Raw genomic sequence first — 23,123 nt, 5'->3', positions numbered from 1 at the left:
CTAGTCAGGTGTCGCCTGCTTGACAACCATGTGGGGTCAGAGGCTACAGTACTGGGTAGCACAGGCAAAGGGGAAAAAACAAAGGGCTAAAAATGAGACTGGAGAATACCCAGTGCTTCTACCATCCACTCCCCCTCTAGCCAACAAAAGTAGCTGATAACTGACAGGACTGATAAAACATTTTCCCTCAAACATGGAGCCTGTCTCCTTGATAATTCATTTAGAGAAGAGCAGTTTTGCAGGACACTACAAAGAAGTAGTTCTTTTATTTACAGTATTGTAGCCTGAGGTCCATGACTGACTAAAACATTATTTTGTTGCTATCAAAAGTAGACTTGGGAACATTTTGTATTTTAGAGTATTAGAGTTACTAAAAACAAAAACCTTAAACGGAGTTCTAAGAAAGGAACAAGGTACCTTTTCCCTTTTCTCCTCCTTTATCTTACATCTCCAGAAGGTCCCCCAAGTTTTGCCTGTGATTAGGTAAATGACTCCTGGGCAACTGTCTCTCAGTTTTGGGGGGGGCCTTGGATTCCCTCACCTATAAAATGTATTGGATGAAGTAAATTCTAGTGTCTTCCAGCATCAGCATTTTTGTCACTTTATGGCAGAATCTGATTATCAACCAAAAATTCATTTCATTGCTGTATTGACTTTCTCTGAGAAAAAGTTTGCACATCATTTACCTATTGTGGTAAGCTGAATAATGGTCCCTCCAAACATGTCTATGTTCTAATCCCTGGGCCAGAAGATTTTTATGTTTCTCTGTGAATATGTTACCTTACACATCAAAAGAGATCTTGCAGATGTGATTAAGGATCTCGAGAAGGAGAGATTACCCTGGGTACCTCAGCGAGCACAACGGAATCACAGAGTTCTTATAAGAGAGAGGTTGGAGGGTGAGAGTAAGAGGAGATGTAATGACAGCTGCAGAGGTCAGTAAGAGATCTGAAGATGAGGACTGTTGACTTTGAAGATGGGGAAAGGGGCCATGAGCCAAGGAATATGGGTGGCTATTAGAATCTGGAAAAGGCAAGAAAATGGATTCTCTCCCAGACCCTCCAAAAGGAACATAGCCCTGCCAACTCATTTTGGACTTCTGATCTTTAAACCTGTAAGCTAACATATTTGTGTTGTTTCAAGACAGTAAGTTTTTGGTAATTTGATACAGCAACAGGAAACTGACAAATCTGTATATCATACAAGTATCATCCCAGGTGGTATGTCTAGGTGGCTTCTTTATCAGAAGTAGGTAAACTGACTTGAAACTAATCTTTGTTTCATTAGGATTGATGGGTTTTATGTTAGTTCTTATATAAGAGAACATTAGCAATGTGTGAAATGAGTTTCAATAAAAAATAGCATTCGCTGTTTCTAGAAAATACTGACATTTGAAATTACCATCAATGAAGAATAGTATTAATATCAGTATTATCCATATTAATATCAACGCATCTGAAGACCCAAAGAAGAAGCCCTACTCAACCAGGCTCAGTGAGGCAAAGGGGTGTGGCAGAGGGACACCTTTTCGTCAACCAAAATCCTTTCTTCCTCCCATGATACAAGGCTCTTTCTGGGAATATCCAGAGAGACTGTTTCTCAGTACCCCTTGCAACTAGATCCCTGTTGAGGAGATGTAATATGAGTAGAAGAAATGTGTGCCACTTCGAAGCCAAGCTTTTTAAGAGCCAGTACTCCTTCTCCACGCTTCCTTTCTCCTTTTAGAGGCCAGATACAGAAAACTGGAAAGTCTCCGAGGATAATGAAGTCACAAAATGGAAAGAGACTGCTATGTTTTTTGCATAAAAGAAAGCAACCTGCTCACCAGGAATATCTCTCTTTGACAGCTATATAAGCAAGAAATAAACCTCTACTCTGTCTGAGCCATTATACAATTTGAGATAATTTTCTACAGCAATTTGCCTACCCAAACTAACATATCTAGTTATGGTCAGGAAAGAAGACCCAATGTTTTTTTCGAATTTACTTCCATGGTGATAACAATTCATGTTTATGGTGAAATCTGTACATTTATATTTACTACGTTGACTAATCTACTCACTTGGGCAAATAATCTATAGGAAAGAGAGTGTCCTTAGAAAATATTTGCTGGAATGTCTATAATTCCTGGTAAACAGTTCAGGCAGCATACAGACTACTGGACAACATATGACTTTAAAAAAATAAAAGTACTCAAATGATATAAACAAAAAATTGATTATAAACTTTTGGGTAGGTATACTGAGATACAAAATGAGTAAGCGGCAAGACTGGGAGAATACGCAACATGTGAAGTTTAAATTATTTCCAGTATTTAAGCCAAAGCACATTAGGGTTCTTCCCAGTAATATGCCTTACACAAATCATAACGAGACCTTTAAAAAACAAAAATCAAGCTACAGATTCCACTCTTTTTTATTTTTATTTTTTACTGAGCCCATTGGCAAAAGGTTATCTTTTGAAAATGATTCCCAAGTATAAAATTTTCCCCATTCACAGTTACTCAACAATAAAATTCCTAGATAAATTAGATAATGTGAAGCTTTTTCCTTTGCAAGGGCATTAGATAGAATCTTATTTTGGTCAAATCTTGATTATGTTCCTAGGCCAAGGATTAGAGAAATGAATCCTGAAATTAGCAACCATCATTTGGGGCTATCATATTAAAATGAAAGATAATACGCATTTTAACAACCAAACTCAGAGAATAATGCAGCACCTTTCCCTGTTTGCCTCTGACAACAGACCTCTTAATTTAATCACTTATTTAGATATAATTTAAAAGGCATATAAAGTCCAAGAATTTACTATAAAGGTTGCTAGAAATAGAAATATTTATAGATTTTCATGAATGAGTCATCACATATATTACTAATAATAGGGAAAAAAGGCTGGGTGTAGTGGCTCATGCCGGTAATCCCAGCACTTTGGGAGGCAAAAGTGAGAGGACTGCCTGAGTCCAAGAGTTTGAGACAAGTCTGGGCAACTTGGTGAGACCTTATCTCTACAATAAATAAAATTTAAAAATTAGGTGGGTATGGTGGCATTTGCTTATAGCTCCAGTTACTTGGAAGGCTGAGGCAGAAGGATCACCTGAGCCCAGTAGGTCAAGGCTACAGTAGCCATGAGCATGCCATTGCACTTCAGCCTGGGCAATAGAGTAAGACTCTGACAATAGATACATAGATAGACAGAGAGATGGAAAAATGATGTACTTTTAAGAGTATGATTGTTTTCTACTAGAACAAGTTCTCAAAGATGTGAAACACCACTTACACAGTGTTAACATTAGTTTGAAGTTATATTCCATGCTTAAATCTTTCTGCTACACTTCTAGTAACCTGAAAACTATGTTTGAGAAAATCAACAATTTGCTTTGTAAGCTAAAATCAGAAGCAGAACTTGGTCACTTAATAGGCCTTTTGTAGGAAAACCAGGGACAGAGCCAAGCATCTAAACCTCTAGACCCCAAGATTAATGGGTTTCACATTGCACTAAAGACCAATTCATAGACTATAACACCTTCCTTTTTTCAGTCTTTTATTTCAGTCTTTCCTTTCCTTCCTTCCTTCTTCCTAGGTCTAAGCAATGAGTAGGACAGAAAGGATGTTGGACTGAGATTCAAAATATTTGAGTGACATTGAAGGAATGGCACCATTCTGATATACAACCACAACCTTGGAAGAGTCACTTAGCATCTCCAGATCTCAGTTCACTAATTTGTAATGAAGTTATAATCTCTAAGGTCCTTGGAAGTTTAAAACTCTACAATTTCATATAACACTCTATTTTACATACTGTAATTAAAACAATTTTTTTTTTGGCCACAAGAAATGATATATACCTTGAGTTGGCATAAATAATTTCAATTACAGAACAAATTTCATGCAGCTTGCTACAAATTTTAAGCTAATACACAGTAGCCAATTTTAACAAGCCTGTTTATGAAGGCTGCACAATTTAAAACATAACATTAACCAAGAAACCTCTTATTCAAGATGAAACAGAATCATATTCATTATTTACAGTAGAGTCCAGTTAAACCAAATGTGTCTGTACTAGTCTCTTCATATAAGTAAATCCTCCACTGTGGAAACAAAAAAGTGGCTTCCTAATAGTGCACAAGTAAGCTCTAAGATGTTTAAAAGGATATACACACATATATCTGTCAAGGTAAATTTTCTCTAAATGTACTGAGTTTACTCAGTAATGTTTGAAGTTTGTCTTTAAGTGGATAATTGCTTTAATATTTACCAACTGCAGGAGCTTTACAACTGCACAGCTATCAGCTTTCCCAGGGGTGTAAAAACCTACTTACAAAGTAAAGACTGATGAACAATATTTCATCTTAGCATTTCTCAATCTGACCAGGAAAAAAAAGAAAAGAAAATGTCGTTGGTGTGAAATACTATGTTCACAGGACCATTTATGGCTCTTGGGATTTTTGCCTACAAATTATGTGGAAGAACTCAAAACAAAAACAAAGTAAACACAAATCCCTTATAAGATTCCATTCGTTTCAACATTTTATTTCTCAAGTCAGAATGTTTCCTGGGAATCCTGGGAGTGACTTCAGATACTCTGACTGACATTCACTGCTGCCAGGTATTTACACTGATAACTCAACCATCTGTAGAGGGAGGCTGAAATGATCAGTCTGTAGCCACAGTTCTTTCTACATGTTTAAGTTCATCTTGAAATAGATGAAAATGCTTCTAAGTATCTCAGATCCACATTCTCCCTGGTAACTTCAAAACATGACCTGGCTAGTTAAATTATGTTGCAGCAACATAGTACAATTGTTAAGAAGGATGGAGTAGGGGTGTGTCATTGACTATGGGGAACCCCACGCTGCTTATTTATTTATTTAGCTTCAGTTTTAAATTCAGTGAAATAGGGAAATTTCAGGTATGTGCCTATGTGAATCCCTCCCTCTTTCCCTTCTCTTCTCTCTCCCTCTCTCCCTCCATCCTTTCCTCCCTCCTTCCCCCTCCCTCTCTCCCTCTCTTTCTCTCTCCCTCTCTCCCTCCCACCCCTTTCCAACTTTTTTTCTGATGTTGTCTCTTTTTTGGTGTTTTTGTGAGGCAAGACCTTTGAGATCCTCTAACAGGAGGAACCCTTCTTATTTGCCAGTGTCAAGAACTGAATGAAATGATCTTTAAGCCTTTGGTGCTAGGATTGCACAAAAAAAGAAGGCAATGCCACCAGCAGCGCCTGTGCTTTCTCACTGTCTTCCTTGTCTTGGGGTCTTTTCTCCCTGATGAATTCATCACCTATGAGAGTCAGGGCAGAGGCAATCAAGTGCATTCTGTGGCTGTAAAAGATTGAGGCTCAGGGACCAACATGCAAATGCACCTGCATCTACTGAACCAACTGGTTCAGGAAGGGCCTACTGGGAGTCAAACTGCATTGTCCCCTTCCAGGTACTTAAGGTTGCTGATAAGCACTTTCATGAGGTTGAAGTCAAATTAACTTTCCTCTAGTTCTTCATTATCTCTAGACAAGTTGGACTCTGAGGATATCAAGCTTTTGCTTTTCAAGGAAAAGTTAAGACAAACTTCTAAGAATACAAAGAACTAGAAATACACCATTTTGCTGGTACAGATAATCACCCACACAAAATAGACTCCATATAGAGGATTAACTTTGAAATGGAATTCTTTGTTAAAATAACGTGCAACTGACTTCCACAGAAGACTGGGTGATTATAGCACAATGCATGCATGCTACTTTTAAGACACAAGTAATATTTGGTTTTTTTAAAATTAAAAGTAAAATATTTTAAAAATTAAAAGTAAAATATCACAAATATGATTCTATGAAAATATATAATATTTAGACCTGAAGGAAGCAAACCTGGCATTTGAAAACCACATGAATAGAAATGAATGCAGTTGAATCTCAAGGTTATCTCCAGAATTTGGCTTCAAGTATATTAACAAAGAATTTCACATTAATCAAAGTGCTTTTTTAACCCTTAAATTCTGCAAAATCACTGATTTGGTCCTAAAATGACATTGATTTCTAAAAGCAGTTGATTCATCAAAAAGGAAAAAAAGACTTCCTGGCAGATACGATTTTTTAAAAAGATGCCAGAAAGATGAAAAAGCAAGAACCTAAGCAAAGCACAATGTACTAAAATGCTACTTCTCAACTGAAAACAAATACATTTCTGTCCTCTTTAAAGGAAACCCTACCACTTCTCAACCACTTCTTTTGGCAACTAAAAGGTAAGAAAAAATGCCACAACTTCATACAGCCCTTACTTTATTGCCACCAAAATAAACATTTGCTTTATTTGGACACGTATTTTTCTCACTAGACTCTAAATGAACTTCAATAGTGAGAACGCTAAACACTACATGTAAAAGAAAAAAAATAAAGGAACCTCAAGGCCTTCTGTCTTATCTTTTGTTTCCATCTCAGACCTACTGAGTTACCGAGACACCTATCTAATCCTATTGCTTCTGCTCTCTTTATTCTCCTCCATTCTACCTTCATACAGTACACTATTCATGTCTTTATCCTGCTTATGATTCAAAAACTGAAAGTAGAAAAAATACATTAAATTAAAAGACAAACTAGAAAAAATATATATAACAAAGGTAAAAATATCCTTAGAATAGAAATATTTTAGAGAGCAGTTAGAAGATAAAAAAAAATTGGAAAAAAGTAAACAGAAACTTCAAAAATGAAGAAATGCAAATCTTCAAAAAGCACAGTAAGTCAAAATTAACTAGTACTAAAAAATATAAATTGAGACAATGTGATTATTTTCACCTGTCAAAATGGCCTAGAAATAGTATAGAATAGCCTTCCTGGAGGACAATATTTTAATACAAAAGTACGCACAAAAAATATGCACTAATCTATTGATTCAGTAATTATTAAGAAAATAAAAATGGATTGGATTACTGGGAAGAGGATGGCGGAGTCAGTTGGACTAAACGAGTCCAAGTGTGAGTGAGTGAGTGGATGGAAAATTTTGCACATGTGTCGGTAAGTAGGTGGGCGTGTGTATGGCTGACTGAGTAGAGACGCAGGAGTCAGTGGCCAGGGCTCTCCTGGTGAAGCAGCTGGTGCCCTGGCTGCTCTGCTTGGTCCCTGTGCCTCCTGGGGTGCAGAAGCCGAGCGCCATCTTTAAAGAATCAACAAAGCCCTTCTTGGGAAGAAGCTGCCTGGAGAGACTGCCGGCGCTAGGTTCTGCCTCGCCACTGGGGCACCCGGCTGGACACTGGCAGCAAGGCCTGTGGAGAAAGCACATGGGGGATCCCAGAGGCACAGCCCCCCTGGAGAAGACCACAGAGGCACCCTGTCACCATCTTGAAAACAGGGCAGGAAAGTGCTCTGACTTGCTCACTGCAACAGCAGACCCCACCTGATCTCTGTGACTGGCAGATTAACTACTCAGGGGTTTATCGTGATCCAGAGGGAATATCCTGAAAGCATAAACTCCGGAGGGACAGGACAAGCACTGAGTCTCAGGTGCCCCGCCTCCTACCCTGGTTCAGCTGCGGGACAAAGGGTGTGGCCAGAAAAGGACAAGGAAGACCTCCAAAGAGATCGGCGGTGAGTCCAGGGCTGACACAACCCCTTTCTCCCCTGCAATCCTCTGACCGTCAGACCCCTACGGCGAGGGCATGACTGAGAAGAACAAACCCAGGTGAAGCCTGGATGTCAGCCATGATAGGACGACTCTACCCCAGGATAAACCTGGCTGGGCACCTCCTGCCAGTACCTGGGGAAGAGACAATCACACACATCCCCACCGGAGGGGAACTCCCTGACCATACAAGAGTGGGAAGGGAGGACGAGCTATACCCACATCTACTGCCCCCTCCTCCTTCCCTGAGCTGGACACTGGGGAGATTGTCAATGAGGCCGAGCTGGGTAGCACACAGCAGAGAGGCAGCTGAGAGGAACAACTACAGAACCTGCCACAAGAGGGCAGCCTTCTTTTTTTCATTTTTTTTTTTTTTTAAATATTTTTCCCTTGTGCATGCATGAGTATGGGTGGGTATGATTTGCATCCCTCCACTCCTTCCCCTTATTTTTGTTTTTTATTCTTTCTTCTTTCGTTTTTGGTTTTCTGTTTATGTGTGTACATGAAGGATTGATCATCTTTCAGTTTTTTTGTTTTTGCTTTTTTGTTCTTCTTTTTTAGTTTCATGTGTGCATGAAAATACGTGTGAGGGTTCAATTTGAATTCCTTTCTTTTCTTTTTCATCTCCTCTTCTCCCTTCATTATGGGTTGGGCATGTATGAGTGTTTGGCTTTTCTGTTTATTGTTGTTGTTATTTCGTTTTGCTTTGTTGTTATTCCAGTTTGTTTTGGTGTGTGTGTGTGTGTGTGTGTGTGTGTGTGTGTGTGTGTGTGTGTTTAAATGCTCTTTGCTTTGGTTTCTGCTCTTGTTCTGTGTGTTTTATTTATTCTTTTATTAAAAAAAATTTGTTCATCTTATTTCATCCTACATTTCTCTGTTCCATTCATTGCTGTTACTGTATCTTGGACTCAGGGGGTACACACATGTACCCATTGTATTGTCATATAGAGTGGCGGTGGAGACTGGGTCTCAGCGAACCCATACCACAATCAGTGAACACTGTGATTTGCAAGTAGCTTCTGAATCCTAATTCCCCATCCTCTACCTTATTTGACTCTCAAAACTACAAGAGACAAAGTTTCCCACACAAAGGCCTGTTTCAAAACAGAACAAATTCAGATCCCTGATCAGGGAAGAATAGAGGGCTGAGCAAATATCAGAACTGAAAGCCTCTCCCACTGCCACTGAATAATGGAACTAAAGAGAAAAGAAAGAGATCTGTCACAAATGAGGAAAAATCAACAGAAGAACACAGGTAAGACCCAGTGTTACAAAGAGAAAATGCCTGAAAAAATCAGATCACAGAGACCAAATAATGGAAGTCATCAATGACAGGCCCCAGTATACAACAGGGATTAGGGAATGGATGGAAAGAGTAAATAAGACTCAAGGAAGACAAGATGCAACAATGAAAGAACTTGTAACAGAGATTTTGGCCATAAAAATTTTCATCCAGAAAATAAATAACAAGTTGACAAGCATGGAAAGGAGAATTAATCAAACAGAAGAAAAAAATCTCAGAACTTGAAGACTAAAACATGGAATTAACCCGATCTTCTAAAAACATAGAAAGAAAACTCAGAAGGAAAGAACAAAGCCTCTAAGAGATGTGTGATTATATCAAGAGGAAGAACCTATGCTTGACTGGTATCCCAGAAGAAGAAAGGGAAATAGAGAACAACTTGGAACAAGTATTCTAGGGGGTTATCCAAGAAAACTTTGCCCATCTCACCAGAAATGTGACCACCCAAATGCAAGAGATGCAGAGAACTCCTGAAAGACATCAAATGAGAAGACCAACTCCTAGACATACAGTAATTCCCCTATACAAAATAGGCACAAAAGAAAAAATCCTAAAGGCAGCAAGAGAGCAAGGTCAGGCTACCTACTGGGGAAAACCAATCAGAATAGCAACAAATCTATTGACAGAAACACTACAAGCTAGAAGGGAATGGAGACCAATATTCAAGTCCTCAAAGATAAACAATTTCAATCAGGAATTCCCTACCCAGCCAAATGTAGCTTCATCAGTGATAGAGAATTAAAACCCTTCCCAGACATCCAATCCTTAAGAGATTATGCACATGCAGATTCTAGACCAGCTCTACAGGAGATGAGTAGAAAGGTAGTAAGCACAGAAGAAAGAAAATAAGAATGACCACACAATTTCCAAGAGAACAGCAGAACATAGAATCAACAGAGAACACATCACAACTGCAAACTTAAAAAAACACACATGCCAGGCATGGTGGCACAAGCCTGTAATCCCAGCACTTTGAGAGGCTTAGGCAAGAGGATTGTCTGAGCTCAAGGGTTCGAGACCAGCCTGGGCAACTTGGTGAAACCTCATTTCTACAATAAATCAAAAAATAAGCCAGGCATGGTAGTACATGCTTGTAGTTCCAGCTACTTAGAAGGCTAAGGTGGAAGGATCACCTGAATCCAGTAGGTCGAGGCTTCAGTGGCCATGAGCAGTATGACCCTGCACTCCAGCCTGGGGAACAGAGTGAGACTCACTCAAAACAGAAACAAAAATAAAAACAAAAACAAAACACACATACATCAACCCAAAGTTAAAAGAAAAAACTTTTTAAGAACCTCATGACAGGGATAAACAATAACATTTCAATAATCAGCCTGAACGTGAATGAACTAAATGCACCACTGAAAAGACACAAAATGGCAAACTGGATAAAAAACCATGACCCAATAATGTGCTGCATCCAAGAACATCATCTCACCAAACGGGACACACACACAGGCGCAAAGTTAGAGGATGGAACATGAGTTTCCAGGCGAATGGATCACAAAAGAAAGCAGAGTCATGATCTTAATATCAGACAAAACAACCTTTAAGATACTGAAAATTTAAAAAGACACAGAAGGACAGGACATAATGATAAAAGGTTCAATCCACCAAAAAGGAATTTCCAACCTAAACATGTATGCATCCAATACAGGAGCACCAGCATGTATAAAGCAACTACCATGCAAACTAAAAAATATATATATATACTGACTCTAACACTATTATAGCTGGGGACTTAAATATCCCACTAACAACACTAGATAGATCATCAAGGCAAAAAAATCAACAAAGAGATCTGGAACCTCAACTTGACGCTTGACCAAATGGACTTAATAGATAACTAGAGAATACTCCAACCAATAACCACAGAGTATACATTCTACTCATCACCACAGAGAACATACTCCAAGATCAATCACATCCTTGGCTATAAATCAAGCATAAACAAATTTTGTTAGATCAAAATACTGCCATGCACCTACTCAGACCACAGTGGAATAAAAATAAATATTAACACCAACAAAATTCCCCCCAAATCCACAAAGAAATAGACACTAAACAGCATGATGCTGAACGACTACTGGGTCAACCCACAAATCAAAACAGAAACTAAAAGATTCCTGGAAACAAATGAAAATGAAGCCGGGTTTGGTGGTTCAGCCTGTAATTCCGCGCTTTGGGAGGCTGAGGTGAGTGGATTGCCTGAGCCCGCGGGTTCGAGACCCACCTGGACAACTTGGCGAGACCTCATCTCTACAATAAATCAAAAAATTAGCGAGGAGTGGAAGCGCGTGCCTGTAGTTCCAGTTACTTGCAAGGCTGAGGCAGAAGGATCGCCGGAGCCCAGCAGGTCGAGGTTGCAGTGGCCAGGAGCATGTCTCTGCACTCCAGTCTGGACGACAGAGTGAGACTCCAATTCAAAAAATAAAATAAAATAAAATGAAAATAAAGAAACATCCTATCAAAACATCTGGGATACTATGAAAACAATTTTAAGAGGGGATTTCCTATCTCTACAAACACACATCCAGAAAATGGAAAGATCACAAGTTAACAGTCTAACAAATCACCTAAGGGAGCTAGAAAGACAAGACAACCAAAACACTAACTTTAGCAGAAGAATCCAGATCACCAAAGTAAAAGCCCAAATAAGGGGCATAGAAGACAAAAATATCATAGAAAAAAAGTCAACAAAACCAAAAACTTGTTCTTTGAAAGAATAAACAAGATTGATGGACCCGTAGCCAGAATGACCAAGAAAAGAGAGGAAAAGTCCAAATAAACACAATCAGAAATAAAAAAGATCAAATTACAACTGACCCCAAAGAAATAAAAAACATTATCACAGATTACTATGCACACCTGAATGGAAACAAACCTGATAACCTAAATGAAATGGGGACTTTCTGATCTCACACAACCTCCCAATGTTGAAACAAGAAGACATTGCAGTACTAAATAGACCAATAACTAACCAGGAAATTGACTCTGTCATAAGAAAACTATCTACTAAAAAAAGCCCTGGACCAAACGGCTTTCCAGTGGAATTCTACAAAACGTACAAGAAAGAGCTGATACTAATCCTATTGAAAATATCTCAGGCAATTGAGATAGACAGAATTCTCCCAAAATTACTTTACGAAGTTAACATCACACTTATACCCAAACTGGGTAAAGATCCACAAAAAAAGAAAACTACAGGCCAATGTCCCTTATGAACATAGATGCAAAAATTCTCAATAAGATCCTTGCAAATCAGATCCAACAACACATCCCAAAAATCATTCTCTATGACCAAGTAGGCTTCATCTACTGGATACAGGGCTGGTTCAACATCGCAAGACCAAAAATGTAATTACATACATTAACAAATGTAAAAACAAGAACCACATGATTATGTCACTAGATGTGGAAAAAGTTTTTGATAAAATCCAGCATCCCTTCTTGATAAAAATCCACAAATACCTAGGAATAGAAGAAACATACCTCAAAATAGTAAGTGCTATCTATGATAAATCCATAGTCAGCATATTGCTAAACTGAAAGAAACTGGAAACTTTTCCCCTGAAAACCGGAACAAGACAAGGTTGTCCACTCTTACCCCTCGTGTTCAACATTATGTTGGAAATCCTAGCTAAAGCAATTAAACAAGAGAAGGAAATCAGGGATATCCAAATAGGAAAAGAAGAAGTTAAGTTATCCCTCTTTGCTGATGATAAGATCCAATATCTCAAAAAACCAAGAGTATCTGTCAGTAACCTGCTTTCACTGATAAAGGGCTTTGGTAAAGTCTCAAGGTACAAAATAAATGTGCAAAAGACAGTTGCATTCTTATACAGCAACAACAAGCAGGCAGAGAACCAAATAAAAAGCACAATCCCATTCACAATAGTCACAAAATAAAAAAAGAAGGAAAGAAATAGTTCGGCATCTTCCTAATCAGAGAAGTGAAAGACCTTTACAATGAAAACACAGAAAACTGCTCAAAGAAATCCAAGACACACACACACACACAAAGGAAAAATATTCCATGCTCTTGAATAGGAAAAATCAACATTGTTAAGATGTCCATCCAACCAAAGGCAATCCACAGATTCAACGCTATACCAATAAATTACCAACATCATTCTTCTTAGACCTGGAAAGGTCAATAAAGAAATTCATGGGGAAACATAAATGACCACATATAGCCAAAACAATCCTCAGCAAAAGAAACAAAGTGGGAGGCATCACACTTCCAGACTTTAAACTTTACTATAAGGCAACAATAATCAATACAGACTGGTATTGTTACAAGAATAGGCATATAGGTCAATAGAACATAATAGAAAATCCTGGAAGCAAAATCTCAATTTCTCAACTAACTCGTCTTTGACAAAGCCTCCACCAGAACCACTGGGGAGAGGAGAACCTATTCAGTAAATGGTGCTGGGAAAAATGCAGAAGATTGAAACAGGACCCCTACCTACCACCACACACAAAAATCAACTCTAAATGGATTAAGGACCTAAATGTAAAACTTCAAACTATAAGTACCTTAGAAAATGCAGGAGACACCCTTATGGAAATTGGAACTAGCAACCAATTCCTGATCAAAACCCCAAGTGCTCATGTCATAAGAGATAAGATAGGCAAGTGGGACCTCATCAAACTGACTAGCTTCTGCAAACCAAAGAAACCATCAAGAGAGCAGGGAGGCAGCCCACAGAATAGGAAAAAATACCTGCCAATTGTAGATCTGACAAAAACCTAACATCCAGGATCTACAAGGAACTCAAACGTGCCAAAAGGAAAAAAACAAACAGCCCCATTAAAAAGTGGGCAAAAGACATGAACAGACACTTTTCAAAAGAAGATATACGAGCAGCCAGCAGACACATGAAAAAGTGCTCAGCCTACTCATCATCACAGAAATGCAAATCAAAACCACACTGAGATACTATCTAACCCCAGTAAGAATGGCCATCATTAATAAAACAAACAACAACAGATGCTGATGAGGATGTGGAAAAAAGGGAACGTTTCCGCACTGCTGGTAGAACACAAACTAGTGCAACTTTGGCAAACTGTGGAGATTTCTAAAAGAACTAGACATTGACCTTTTATATAACCCAGCAATCCCACTACTGGGAATATACCCAAAGGAACTAAAATCTTTCTACAATAAATAAACCTGCACATGCATGTTTATTATTGCAGCACTATTCACAATACCAAAAACATGGAACCAACTGGGTTGCCCATCAAAACTGGATTGGATTAAAAAAATGAGGTACATACACACAATAGAATATTACACAGCCATAAAGAAGGACAAACATATGGACTTTGCAGCCACTTAGATGGATTCAGAGTGTATCATACTCAGTGATCTATCACAGGAACAAAGAATAGAGTACCATACTTTGTCACTCATAAGTGGACTCTGAACATTTACCATGATACTACAAGAAAGGGATTGGTAATAGAGGGATACTGCTAAGGTAGGGGGGAAGGGGACACAACATCAATAATGGTACCTGACCTAAACCAGGCAAAGTGGGGACCAAATGGAGGCCCAAACTTTACCTGTATGATGACCACTTATATACCTAATCCTGCATCGTACCCCACATCTTTATTTTTATTTTATTTTATATTTTTGAGTTGGAGTCTCACTCTGTCACCCAGACTAGAGTGCAGTGGCATGCCTCTAGCCACCGCAGCCTCAACCTGCTGGGCTCCAGCGATCCTTCTGCCTCAGCCTTCCTAGGAGCCAGAACTACAGGCACGCGCTACAATATCCGGCTAATTTTTGATTTATTATAGAGACGAGGTCTTGTCAAGTTGACCGGGTAGGTCTTGACTCTACGGGCTCAGGCAATCCACTCATCTCGGCATCCAAAGTGCTGGGATTATAGGCTGAGCCACCGAGCCCGGCCCCCCACATCTTTAAAATAAAAAATAATAAATAACAAAGAAAGTATTATAAAGATAAAAATAAATTGAAATGAACAACTTATGAAAAAAGAAAAGAAAAATGCTTAAACAGTTGTTTAGTTTTAAATCATTGAAAATAAAAGCTGCAGACAATTACGAAATCAACTAAGGGACTGGTGAAATAAATAACTTATAACATATCTAATGAAATACAGTGCAAGCATTAAATTTCTGTTGAAACCCATATTAGTATGGAAAGAGACTTTAAATATACTAATTGGAAAAAGCAGATCACAACCACTTAAATCTATAACCATATTGTAAATGTCTTAAGGAATATAGTATATGCTATATTTGGGTGACTCTTCTTTGGGGAGGCAGTGAGTGTATTCTGCCTGTGGAAGGAAATTAGTATTCATGACCAAGTGAAAGGTGGCTGCTGTATTACTGCATACAGCGTTAGAGAAAAATGATAATAATATTATTATTATTTTAATATTATTAAAATATTGTTAATATTATTTTAAAACAAATATACACTATACAGTTTACTCCCAAGGAACGTTTCCTACTCTGTTAATGTTGGCCATAGCCAAGTAACTTGCTTTTTGCAATGGACTATGAACAAATATGATGCTTGTCACCTTCCAGCAGAAGGTGTCCATGCCTGTGTGGGTGGGTTCAGTCCCTCCTGTTCTTCCTTTCCACTACAAGAATGGGCTGTCCACTGAAGCCCTTCCTTCAAGGTAGACCTTCCAATGAGAAGACACTTGGACAGTGCAAGGCTCTGACAAAGCCATCTCACAACTGCCAAAAAGTATTTGGAAAGGAAAACAAACACTTGTTTCAACTCATTTAGATTTTAGTGTTCTCTGTTACTCAGAAAAGCTGTTTAATAAATACAATGCTATTCTGCAAAATGTTATTACGGAACAAGTTCTTTTCCTTGCTTTGCTTATCTATATTTCCTCATTTTTCTATTATGTATGCATTGCTATGACTATATAAACAGACAGTAGTTAAAAAATCACAGGATAGTTCAACAAGCAAAAAGGAAATGACTCTAATGAATACATTACAACATCTAAAGAAATATTCACTGTCTACTATTTGTCAGGTGAAGAATAGCAAAAGAGCCGTACAGAAGAGTACTATCTGTGTATGGTTTGGGGGAGGAAAAAAAAAAAGCAAAACCTTACCTATTGGGCTTGGATATATTTTTGGTCCAACTGGCAATCTCTAGTGTGGAGATGGACACAGAGCTATAACTAAGAAACTCTGGTATTTATGGTCCATTGACAAACTTATGCCCACTGGAAATGGCTACATCAAGTTGCCTTAGTTTGATGACATTAAATATCCCCTCCAACTCCTTTTGCCCTTATGTGACACCAGCTAAGTAACCTTCTGAGTACGCTGTATTACACGATTTCTTAGTGGTTTTATCTACTGGAAAATATGTGCTGGTTGCATCAGATTAGACAGAATTTAAGTTAATGAATTGGCATTCAGATTTCATTTTTAGAAGGGAGAAAAAGAGGAAAAGTACCTACAAAGATTCTTGACTATTAAGTCTTAAGTTTTTATTCAGAAAATCAGAATTTTCCACACCATATTCTGTCGAATCTAATCTCAACTCCTCCCCACTTTCAATTCCACACTCCCTTGTGCCTATTCCCTTTCAGTGGCCACCCACACACATATATACATATCATATACTCATTTTCTCATTTTGTTGTTTTTCACAGATTTATCTGCTTATCCAAATCCTACCGATCCTTCAAAAAATTCCTCTAAGCTCACCCTCCTCTCCTTTTCAAAAAATCTACCCTTCAATTCAGATCAGCAGCACAACCATTTATACTGTTCTGCTCACATGTGTCAATGTATGAGACTCTTCTCTTCCAGATAACTAAAATTCCTTGAAATCTTCTTATGTATAACCCACAGCAACAAGTGAGTAGTAGATCCTCAAAAAATACTCTTGGAATTGATTCCTGACCAAATTAATCTGGCAGTTTTAGGGCAAGGTTTATTCCACTTATCTTGATAGATTGGAGGACTGGGATTTATGGTTGGCAGCCCTACAGCAAACACACTTACTATTACTGGCAGGCAGAGTTCTGAGCACTTTTTAAAATAAATTACCTCAGAAAAAACAAAAAGTACAAGACCATGAGATAGATAGATATCACTCTCATGATCCAAATGAGACAAGGCTCAGATGATTAATAGCATTCCCGAGGCCAGTGGTACAGCTAGGATTCAGGGCTCATGTTTATGACCTTCTGCTTATTTTAATATAAAGCTCACTGAAAATGCAGTAAGATTGAAAAAAAAAGTACTATACTCTCCTAAAAGAGTACACTGTCAGACTGAAAAGTTTGAGATGGGAAATAAAAGCCCCCAAGAGGCATGCCTGAATAAAAACAGAGAGATACTAATCTGTTTTCTATGGAGAGCAGGTCACAGTGACCACAGTATTTGGCCCAGTGGCACATGAAACTTTGGTGTGGGAACTGAATTGCTCAGGACAACAGGGGAGAGATTAGACATTGCCACCTATATTCCCTCTACTCTTACCCTGGGTAACAACCTTGCTTCTAAAGAAAATGTTGGCCAACTATGTAAAGAATATTTATTTACAATCTTGGTAGGCATGCCCAGTCTGACCATGGAGATAGGGAGAAAAGGGGAAAGAGAAAGAGGATTGCTAATTTACAGTTTTAATGGGGCTCACTTTACCCCTCAGATTTGTTCTTCCTTCCTCCTTTATACATATTGTAAAGAGAAAATAGGAAGAAAAGTGATAGTAAAAATCCTTTTCTCTACTTATGACACAGAGATGATAATAATAGGGATGATTCCTCTACATTATATTAATTATGAAGCCTAAGTAAGAGGCTATGGTGAAGCCTGTAGTATAAGGTCAGTGCAGGGGTGATCTGCTGCTCTCACTCACTTTCCACCTGTGTGAGTACTGAATATTCCACATCAGCTCCAGGCCCAGAATCTTAAAATATAATAAGGTAAATCTCTCCATAGAAAAAGTCTAACTTTCAATCTTAGAAATACGTTTGGGCAGAGCCATCACTAAAGAGTTATAGAACATAGAACTGTTTCTCTGTGCGCCTCCAAAAGATTTTACTCCAGTCTTCAGTAAGAAGTAATTTTCATCATGACCCAGTACATATAAGATATATGTGTAGCCGGGCTTGGTGGCTCAGCCTGTAATCCTGCGCCTTTGGGAGGCTGTGAGTGGATTGCCTGAGCCCGCAGGTTCGAGACCCGCCTGGGCAGGCGAGACCTCATCTCTACAATAAATCAAAAAAAAAAAAAAAAAAAAAAATCAGCCGGGCGTGGTAGCGCATGCCTATAATTCTGGCTACTTGGAAGGCTGAGGCGGAAGGATCGCCGGAGCCCAGCAGGTCAAGGCTGCGGTGGCTGGGAGCGGCCACTGCACTCCAGTCTGGGCGACAGAGTGAGACTCCAACTCAAAAAAAAAAAAAAAAATGTATAGTAGACATTATTTTCTATTCTATTGTAATAAAAGAAATGCTTGTCAAAAGCACCAAATTAATGCAACAATCCACTAATGGGTCATAATCTGAAAAACACTAGCCTAGATTACGCAGATCTAAAAAACATTATTAATATATTCATGGATATATTTGCTTGCTGTCCATCGGCAAAGTCTAACACTCTAAGGAAAGTTGATATTTTGTTATTCTTTGCATTATCCTGATTCAGATTGCTCAAGAAAGGTAAATGCTCTACAAACCCTAAATTACCAGACTTGTAAACTAAAAGCAATTTTAAAATGCAATTTTTTTTCCTAGAGACTAGAAGGCATTAGATGTATGTAGTCTCATGTACTAAATAGAACAAAGATTTTTTTAAAGGAAAATCACTTGGAAATGCCTCAATTGTTATCATCTACAGCAGGCACGGCAACAAGGCCCTGCTGCTCTAGAGCTCATGGCAAATACCACTTATTAAAAATACTGTTCATTTACTGAACCCTGTTGCAGTCCTCAATTTCATCCTCCAGATAGCTACCAAAACACTAGAATTGGCACATCAGTACATTCAACAAATATTTGCTGGGCCCCTACCTTGTGCCAGGCATTATTCTAGGTAGGGATGAGCACAGCGGTAAAAATGCAAAGCATCTACCCTATAGAATATAGATTTTAGTGAGGGACACAGCCAATAAATGAATAAGCAAATACATTAATTATCCAAGGGTGGTATGAATGCTATAAAGAAATAAAACAGAGTAAGAAGACAGTATTACCAGCAGAGGTGAGTAAATGCTATTTCAGAGAGAATACACAAGTACCAGTCAGGGTATGAGTGCAGAGAACAAGATCTACTTAGCTAGCTTAAGACCATGATTTGTCAGGTATTAAGTTATTTACAGATTGTTGGAAAGGTTGAAGAAAAAGGTCAAAGCTGGATATCTAGGAAACATTCCCAAATCCATACTTGCCTCCAGTGGTCCCATTCAATATATACATCTCACATAGTATGTAAGATGGTGGAACTACATCACAACAGGAACCCAAGTAGCAAGGAAGGAAAGAAAGTTTTTAGCCTTTCCAGGCTCTTTAGTGGAATAGGTGGAAAGATCCCTCAATGAAAACAAAACATTCCAGCAGGCCCCAGATTAATAAGGAGCTATTGAAAATAAACATGTTCTGAGTGTGTGAAACAATAAGGCTGCGAGTGAGAATGAGCTTGGTGTATTCATACAGCGTAAGGAGGCCGGAGTGGCTGATGCTTGTGCAGCAAAAGAGAAAAACTGGTAAGAGACAAAGCTAGGAGGGTGAACAGAACCCAGATCATGTGAGCCCTGCAGGCCTTGATAAGGAATCTCAATTTATTTTTTTTCGTGGAAAGAAGTTAAAGGATGAAAGTTTTAAGCAAGGGAAATATCATGATCTGACTAACCTTTCGAATAGATCATTCTAGTTCTATATAAACTCTTCTCCATGGCTGATCTACGTCAAAGGCTAAGAACATACACACAGTTTTTAAATGACTCATTTGATCTTGTATAGAATGATAACCTTTTAAGTCAGAAGAAAGGCCTACAAGGTGTTATTTCTCAGTCCGCATCCCTGTCACAGACACAGAGAGTGTGTGAGCATGATCATCTCCAGCTTCTCGAGGACCTGGGGGTGGTGCAATGGCAGCAGGCCGAAGCCTGGACATACACATCTAGCCAGACTATGGAGAGATTTGGTCGATCGAGGGTGTGCCTTTTCTCTTAAAAAGGTCAGACTTCTGAACTTAGAAAACTTGAGATTCTTCAAACATGAAAAAATTCTGTTATAGACAAAAATGAAAACTAGCTGGCAGCACTGAAATCAGCCTATATTAAAGGAGACCCCAAATTAAAGGTTTTTGGTTTCCTCCTCCAGTGTATAATTCAAAAACCAAAACAACAGAATGGAATAAAAGTTAAATCAACAGAGTAAATTATGTATGTTTTTTAATTTTTAATTTTTTTCCCCCAGATAGTAAGCGCTTCACTTTAACATTCCATTTGTAATAGGCCTACTTTTCGAAGGAGTGGAGCCATTGAAAAGAAAAAGTTGATTTCAAAACTGTTTGAGAATGGGAGTGAGGAGGTCTTGCTGTAAGTATATGCCTAGTTTAGCAATTGTCACGCTTCTGCTAGGAGCACCTATTACTGTTCTAAGGTCACCCATTACAATGTGGTCTGAATGTTCTAATTTGCTTTTCTTTTTACAATACTTTTGAGCCCAAACATATTTTGTTCTGATTTTAAAAGAAAACATGAAGCAAAACTGCAGAAAGGGAATAAGTTTTAAACATATTTGCTGTATTATATATTTTATGTATTTGTACAATAAATTTAATTTCTTTTACTTTCTCCAAAGCAGCTACAATACTGGCTTTGATGAAAGGTCACCATGAAAGCACTTGAGTCGGAAAGATTAAAAAAAATATATTTCCTTTGCTTTCAACATAGCCTGCTTTGTGACTTTTTTCTACATATAAATTAAATCGGAACCACTCATTCTCTTTCCATTTCACAAACATTTGCCCCCACGTACATTAAATTACCTAGTGTGACACTTGTAAATAAAATAACACAAAAAATATTCCACACAATTAGACTAAATGCAGAAGCTGGCTCAGTGGTATGGGTGGTGGCCAGCCTCCTGCATCCAGTGGGCCTGCCTCGGGGACTCACATACTTGTGTATTCCTTCCCACGTTTGCCCCAGGATTTAACAGACTTTCTTCAAATATATTTGTAGAAAGGGGATTTCTGTCATCCGCCCCAGTGAACCCTTGATGCTTTGAATGTATTTTACCTTCTGGGGAGCTGCCCTACCTCACTCTGACTCCATTTCCTAAAACCACACCCTCACAAGGTTGCAGTGTCTATGTCTTTTATCCTCATTCTTTTATTTTATTCATTCCTCCATCCAGGTTCATTCATCTAAAGTCAGAGCAATGTTTATCTGGTTTCCTGTGTTATACATTATATGCTCAAATTAACTGTATCTTTCCCCACCGGAAGTGATACAATAAGATTTCCAGTTCTAGCACAATATTGTGTGTGTGCTTTGGTATTTGTTCTTCGAGAGGAAGAAAGAAAAGACGGGGATTAAAAGGAGGTTACGCCATTTGGTTTCATAGATAAAAAGGACTAGAAGGAAATATCCAAAATGGTGGTTATCTCTGAGTTTGGGGAATATTGATGCATTTTTAATTTTTAAAAATTTGCTAAAACAAATTTTAATAAATATTATGATCAAAAATATTAACAAAAAGCAAACATGATTACCACATGTATCTACAAAATAGCTGTGCTTTTGAGCATATGCTTTTCTAAATGTAAATGTAAATGAAATGTCATATAATCTGAAGTAAAAAACCATAAAAACCCTGAGGAGATGACATATGGTTCGAGACAAAGAGGAAACGATGAGAGAAGACACTAGGAAGTTGGGGTAATTTTATAATTTAGAGACATAATTCGTTAGAGCGTAAAGAGGTTTGGTGGGAGGAAGGAAGGAAGGAAAGAAGGAAGGAAGGGAAAAAAACCTCAACTAAAAGGGGAAAATCGGTTTTAAAAAAAGGAGGCAAGTGGGGAGAGCAGAGTTTAGCACAAAGGCCTAGACAATGTGCAAAAAAAGACATCACAGAGCTTCAGTCTCCACCCGACTGCTACAAATATCTGTGAAACTGTCAAGCAGCTGATGTAGAGATCTTGTGAGAATATAGGATTAAAGCATGTAAGTGATAACAGAGTTATCCTAGATCAGGAGAATGAGGCTAAAAAGGAAGAACTAAGACAGGGATTGAAACTTAGGTAGCTGTGACTTCGGATGGCCACACAGCCTGCTTCAGAAACACTCTGCTCTGTTATGGCTGATAAACAAGTTTCTAGAGGGCACCTTGAAAGAAGAGTATAAGTGAACTCCACTGAGAATGTCAAAGGAAAAAGTCTGATGTATAAAATACATGAAGTCCCTGTTTAAAGTATTTTGGCTTTGACTTTTTAATAAAATTTTAAAATCTGAAATTGAGTTTCTGATTTGAGCAAAGCACTAAATCCAGACTATTGCTTATTCCGTATTTTAGGAGACTCCAAGAGAAAAGAAATTTTCTCAAGCTACATAATCAACACTGGCAGAAGCTAAAGGCAGGTCAAAGATATCTTCTTTATTAGGTGTCACTAATCATGTTGCTTTAAAACAACATTCAGATCTGTATAAAACGGTAACAATATATTATTATAGAATCTCATTTGGACAAGACTTTAAAAATAATTTAGTCTAGATACTCTTTTAACTGAATCCCTTGGTTCAGTATCTCCACCAACTGTGCAGTTTATGCTTGAACACCTTCAAGTGAATGAAGCTACTATTTACCGAGGTGTTCAATTTATCTATGAATACCGCTTGAATTGCTTGTTCTATTTTATTTTTAATCATAAAATTGCCTAAATCTACTCTATTAGGGTTGGTTTCAATTTAACCAAGTAGCTCTTTAGGAATATAGCACACATGCATATATCAAAACTCAATATTTTATATTTTGCTTTGTCAAAGATTTTTGAGATAACAGTAAAGAAAGTATTTTGCTGTATGTCGTGAGTTACACACTAACACAGAGAGTTAAATAATACATATAAATTCCTCTTCTGTTCATAATGATACAAGTATTATATTTCTTTCACTGAAACACAAAAAAGATACATAAGTTTTCTAGCCCTCTCTGCCCCAAAATGTAAACTAGAAACCTACAG

The 23,123-nt window shown here is 38.1% G+C and overlaps 1 protein-coding gene across 1 annotated transcript in view; it reads right to left on the bottom strand.

The window, feature by feature from the left end:
* LOC103262333 (PH and SEC7 domain-containing protein 3) overlaps nt 1-23,123 on the bottom strand; it is a 268,506-nt gene that overhangs the window by 161,358 nt on the left and 84,025 nt on the right. The gene's annotated exons all lie outside the window — the stretch shown is intronic.

The sequence above is a fragment of the Carlito syrichta genome, unplaced genomic scaffold, assembly GCF_000164805.1.
Source record: "Carlito syrichta isolate Samal-C Ts95f unplaced genomic scaffold, Tarsius_syrichta-2.0.1 Scaffold304454, whole genome shotgun sequence".
In the NCBI taxonomy this organism is placed as follows: domain Eukaryota; kingdom Metazoa; phylum Chordata; class Mammalia; order Primates; family Tarsiidae; genus Carlito; species Carlito syrichta.
The sequence above is the reverse complement of the archived record's forward strand: the minus strand, read 5'-3'. Positions and strand labels throughout refer to the sequence as shown.